The following is a 6,168-nucleotide window of genomic DNA, read 5'->3' on the forward strand; positions in this document are numbered from 1 at the left end:
GTTCCATACATACAGACAAAGAAAGGCACAACTTTGACTGGGACAAAGCACACACACATGCGAAGACAAGCAAGGATCTCCTTAGAGGAATGGTATTATAACCAGAAGTCCATCAATAAACGCATCAATTTAGATCCTGTCTACATTCTCTTGTTAAAATAACCGGAAATGACATCACCCACTTTAAGAAACCAAGACCGATAAATAGAGAGGTGGGACATACCACCAGAGATTTAGCGGAGACTCTCACTGATGATGTCACCTAGTCATGGTGACGAAACTTCGGAAAACATACCTTCAAGCTCAGTGAGTTAACTGGCAGAGATATAAATTATTACTTTTTGTATATTAGTGGAATTTAGGAGTTCTCTGTCGCTCACGTTTTAACAGATTATGATGGGAGGTGAGTTTTTCTGGGTGATTGATTTAAATTAACAGAGGGGTTCGACATTGATGTCATAACAGTTTGGGGCCTTGCCGTATGGGATTTGGACAAACTTGAACAGATTTGGGGAAACAAAAGGTCCTAGCAAATTCCAACTCATTGCAATGAGTGACTTTGATCTTCAAATAAAACCAGTGGGAAAATTCGTTTAATTTTGTTACTTGTGGTTGATTAAATCAAAAGTGAGGGAAATGGCTTTTAACATTAGTAAAGAGGTTCCCAAATTAGAGGGGATCAATTCAGGACAGAAATGCAGAAACATTTCTTCAGCCAGAGAGTGGTGGATCTGTGGAATTCATTGCCATGGAGTGCAGTGGAGGCCGGGACGCAAAATGTCTTCAAGGCAGAGATTGATAAATTCTTGATGTCACAAGGACTTAAGGGCTACGGGGAGAATGTGGGTAAGTGGAGTTGAAATGCCCATTAGCCATGATTAAATGCCAGAGTGGACTCGATGGGCCGAATGGCCTTACTTCCACTCCTATGTCTTATGGTCTAATACTTCCCTTTCTAAACACACACACAGACTTACAGACAAACAAACACACACACACAGATTAACAAAGTTTTTGCAATTTTAATTTGAAAGAACTTTGTCCAGATATTAATGGAACTCATGACAAAAGTAAAAATTGAGATTGTCAAAAGCGTTATTCTACTTCTGAAGATATTGTACTCACATAGCTGCTAGCAATGGGATTTCATCGTGGGACAGTTGGATTTGGCTGAATTCCCTTTGCTTTAGGCAGTGAGTAGATTCCAATGAATTCTGGTCAGGGCGCACCCAAAGGGAAGCACGGTGATTTGCACTGCTGCCTCACAACACCAGGGACTTGGGGTCGATTCCAGCCTTGGGTGACTGTCTCTGTGGAGTTTGTACATTCTCCACTTTCCTGTGTGAGCTTCTAATGGGTGATCCAGTTTCCTACCACAAACTGTGTAGGTTCGGTGGATTGGTCTTGCTAAATTGTCCGTAGTGTTCAGGGAATTCTAGGTTAGGTGCATTAGTCAGGGGTAAATATAGGGGAATGGGTTGCGAAAGTTGGTATGGACTTGTTGGGCCGAAGGGCCTGTTTCAAAACTGCAGGGATTCCATAAAAATAAGAACGGCAACGATGACTGTCGAGGTTTTTTTTAGCTCGCACACATTGATGTGATGAGGGACAATGAAGGAGAGAAAGTGCAATAGACCATTCCTTCTCAGGCCGATTACATTGTCTCCCTCACTGAGTTGAAACACGCAGTAATGTGTGATTCCCAAACTGGACCATGTGAGGTCTCCTTGTACATTGTCCAAACTATGTCTCCATCACATTCCCTGTTCCATGTAGATGCATCATTGCTGCTGTCACACACAGAGCAATACCCTGAGCAGAAAAATGGTCTCGGCCGATTTCAAATATGTTTACATGGCCCTGCGTCATTAAAAAAAAATAAAATATTTAATGTATTCAGAATATCTGTGTTAAAATGCATGTATTTTTAAATACAGCAATTGCTGGAAAAGCTCGGCAGGTCTGTCAGCATCCAGATGCCTTTTACGTGCTGTCGTTGTACCAGTCTCCACCACTTCCTCTGGCAGCTCATTCCATACGCACACCATCCTCTGTGTGAAAAGGTGCTCTTTAGGTCTCATCAAAACCTTTCCCCTCTCACTTTCCACCAATGCCTCTAGTTTTGAACGCCCCTAATCTGGGGAAAAACCCCTGACTATTCACCCTACCTATGACCATTTTGATTTTATAAACCTTTACTGCTCCGAAATGTGACTCCAATCAACACGAATGGCTGTACTTTCAGTCATCCTGGGCCTAAATTCTGAAGTGCCATACTGACACCTCTTCCTTCTCCATCAAGTCACAATTCTAAGTCCATTTTAATCAGTTTGTTCAGATGTATCATGAGACACTTCTGTGGGCTTTACACCTAGACCTTTGTGCCCAGAGGTAGGCACGCTAGCATCACTCAACAATACCCATAATGCTGAAACAGTATTCTCCTGTGTGTTTGCTCATCAGCCTGTTCTGACATGCTGGGACATACCTCTGCAACACGCATGACTTGAATCCAGAACTTCTAGTCCAGAGCTAGGATCACTACCACAAAAGTTCAGGAATTGGAATCAAATCCAGACCTTGGCTCAGAGACAGGGACATTACACACGACACTACCATACCCAGATTTTGGGTCATATTTTAAGTGTCAGCTTTCAGCTCGGTGTGGATTTATTATAATCAGGTTACCATTACTGAGCTACACAAAACACTTTGTATTGTTAAACAAATGCAAGATATTTGTCGCAACTGTAAGATATTGAGTGCACGTGCTATGCCATCGAAGTTAACTATGAACAGCTTTAATCGCTGTTATCTGTAGTCTGCAATATTAGGGAAAGAAATCCTGCAGACATTCTGCACAATGAAGAGTCTCAAATAGATATTTATTACTGAACATCAGAGACGGAAGAAGAGCTTAATTTCTGATCCCAAAGCACCGATCACTCTTAGCCACCTTCAACGTGCGACGCCCTTTTCCTGGCCGCTGATTACTGTCCAGCCTCTCCTCCCCACTGACTGTGTCTGCAATCTGTCCCTCCTCTCCCTAACCACACAAGGCAAACCAAGCTCAGGGTCTTTGTGAAAATCAAGGCCGGAGTGTGCAGGCCTCCTGGAGACGGATGGGTGTTTTAAAATTGAAGGGGGGGGGGAGGTGGCAGTAATATCACTCACTGGGCTGAGGGGTGGCAGATGGAGTTTAGTTTGGATTAATGCGAGGAATTGGATTTGGTAAATCAAACAAGAGCAGGATCTATACAATTAAACGTAGAGCCTTTGGCAGTGTTGTACTAGAGAAACCTAGGCCGTCAGGTTTAATTCTTTAAAATTTGCATCTCATATAGATAGTGTGGTTATAAAGGTGTTTAACACACATGTCTTCATAGGACAGACCTTTGAGTATCGGAATTGGAACATCATGATGAGGTTGTACAGGACATTGGTGAGACCTCTTCTGGAATACTGTGTCCAGTCTGGTCATCCTGCCCGCTCACTCCATAGGAACACCGCCCTCTGGGTGAAAAAGCTGCCCCTTAGGTCACTTTAATATTTCCCCTCTCACCTTAAGCCTATGTCCTCTAGTTTTGATGTCCCCGTACCCTTAGAAAACACCTTGACTATTCACTTTGATATTACTGACCTTGATATTATTAATCTGGAGAGAATTCAGAAGAGATTAACCTGGAGGTTGCTGGGACTGGAAGGAGTGAGCTGTAAGGAGAGGCTGGGTCTGCTGGGACTTTTTTCACTGGAGAGGATGAGATTAAGGGGTAACTTTACAGAGGTTTATAAAATCGTGAGTGGGACAGATAATCTGAAGGGCTGATATTTTTTCCAGAGTTGGGGATTTAAAACTGAGGGATATTTTAAGATGCGAGGGAAAAGATTTACAAAAGTCATGAGAGGTAATTATTTTAGACAGAATCTGGCTTGTGTGTGGAATGAACTTCCAGAGGAAGTGGTGAAAGCGGGGACAGTTACAACGTTTAAAGGACATTTAGATCAGTCCATGGATAAGACATTAGTATGGATGGTGCTGTGAGCAGCTGCTGTCTCCCTTCCCCTCTCTGAATGAATCCCTGTTGGTTTTCACCCTCTGTCAATGCCTGTGCAGTGGCGTGTGGAGGCCAGCAGAGGGTGGCATTGAATCACTTTAAGCACCACAGAGACAGCCAGACCTGCCCCACACAGATACACACACGGGAATGGTAAGGACACAGCATGAAGCTCATCTGGTAACTTAAACTAAACATTAAAAAATGCTCAATTCGCCTCGTAAACTGTTAAAATATGAGGGACAAAGAACTCCAAAATTCAACTGTTTAAATAAAATCATCAATTTATTTTTTCACTCTGAAAGTGAACATTTTACATGAACTATTCACAACACTGGGACCCCCTTTCTCTGAACTGTTTATTACCCGACTCCAGCTCTACAGCAATATACCGTTTCTGGGTCTGCCATCCTCTCATATCACAGGTGATTGTAAGCTCTCAGTTCAGAACAGCATTCAAACTCTCTCTTAAAGGTACATTACACACTTTCAACTTCATCACATTATACCCTGATGAATATTGATAAAAGGGAGCTAACCGGATTTCTCTTGCTCTGTGGTTTGTCAATATTTCATTCGCTCCGTCTGGTGTGTGTCAGGAGTTTTGCTGCACGTCATTATTCGATTCCATCCGTGGGAATATATCAGTATTTCACTTGCTCACACTCGCGAGTGTGGGGCAGGATTTCAGTTGTTTCATGGGGACTGTGACACTATAACAATCTCAATGTTTGTAGGTGGCACCGAACTTGGAAGAACTCTGAAGTCTATGGAGGACAGTGTGGAACTCTGACAGGACAGTGATACATTGGAGTAGTTTTCAAGCAGATGGGGAACAGTGCAGAGCAGTGTGAGGTGATGTACTGTGGTAGGAAGGACATTGAAAGGCAGTTTGAAACAGGCTGTGCCATTATAAAGGGGCTGCAGGAGCAGAGAGCGCTGGGTGTATATGAGCACAGATTATTGAAGATATCTTAACAAGTGGGGAGAGCAGTAACTATCACAGATTAGTTTCAGTATCTGAGCTGTTTACAGGAGGAGGTGTAGGAGGGAGTCTCCATGCTCCCTTCGTGGGAGGTGGTGGTGACGATATGTTGTGAGCCCACCCTCCTGCCCACCGAGACCATGGGGATTCCATTTGTACCAGCTCGACACAAAAGGGAGATGGCATCAGGGCCACGGCTTCGAAGTTGTGCCGGGGGGAAACGGAGCTGCCAGTGGGTTTAAAGTGAGAATTGTCCTTCCCTGAACATTGCTCCTTACTCGGTCGATGGGACGTGGATGTTTCAGAATCTCCACACGAGGTGTCCTGGTCCTCTCCGGCTCCTACCAGGGTCCTCCCCACATGGCGGGGGGGTGGGGGGGGTCGAGGGATGGAACGGATATGGGAGAAAGGGGGGGCGGGATGGAGGGTGGGAGTGGGTGGCCCTGTTGTTAGTGCTGGTGTAGGTGAGGGATGGGGAGAGTCAGTCCACAGTATTGTATTCATGCAGTGTTATTAGTGTAATGGAAGGGGTGACACAGAGAGAGAGAGAGAGAGAGAGAGAGATGGGGATGTGGGGGAAAGGTGCTGCACGCAGCAGTGAGAGTTGAGGACCATGAGCCTTGTTCAGCGATAGGTCCTAGAACAGATATACAGTGAATGTGAGGGAGGAGAGAGAATACAGTGACCCTTATCCTAACAGAGTGGGGAAGGTTATTGATGCTTGTCCTGTTTTAATGGACATTTCCTCAGACAGCAGATACTGCACCGAGTTTGAAGGTGAGCACAGACCATGCTCGGTGGGTCTGGTGGAAAGGCCCCCTCTGGGAAGGCAATGGTCCCACCCTGTACTAGCCCATCCACTATGCACACCATGCAGCGTCAACAAACTGTGGTATAATTGCCGCTTATCTGCCATGCTCGGGGTAAACTGTGCAGGGCAGCTCCTTACTGAGAAAACTCAACCATGTGCCCATTGGCCTTTTAAAAATGGCCCCAGTGTCAGGGATCCCCAAATATCCAGGTGCACGCGGGTGATGGTGAGTATCTCCAGCCATGATGGGTGGGAGAATCAGGCGGATATTGAATGAGAGAGATACCATGGGGTGGGCTGGGTAGTTAATGAGGTGA

Source organism: Chiloscyllium punctatum, chromosome 13, assembly GCF_047496795.1.
Source record: "Chiloscyllium punctatum isolate Juve2018m chromosome 13, sChiPun1.3, whole genome shotgun sequence".
Taxonomy (NCBI): Eukaryota; Metazoa; Chordata; class Chondrichthyes; order Orectolobiformes; family Hemiscylliidae; genus Chiloscyllium; species Chiloscyllium punctatum.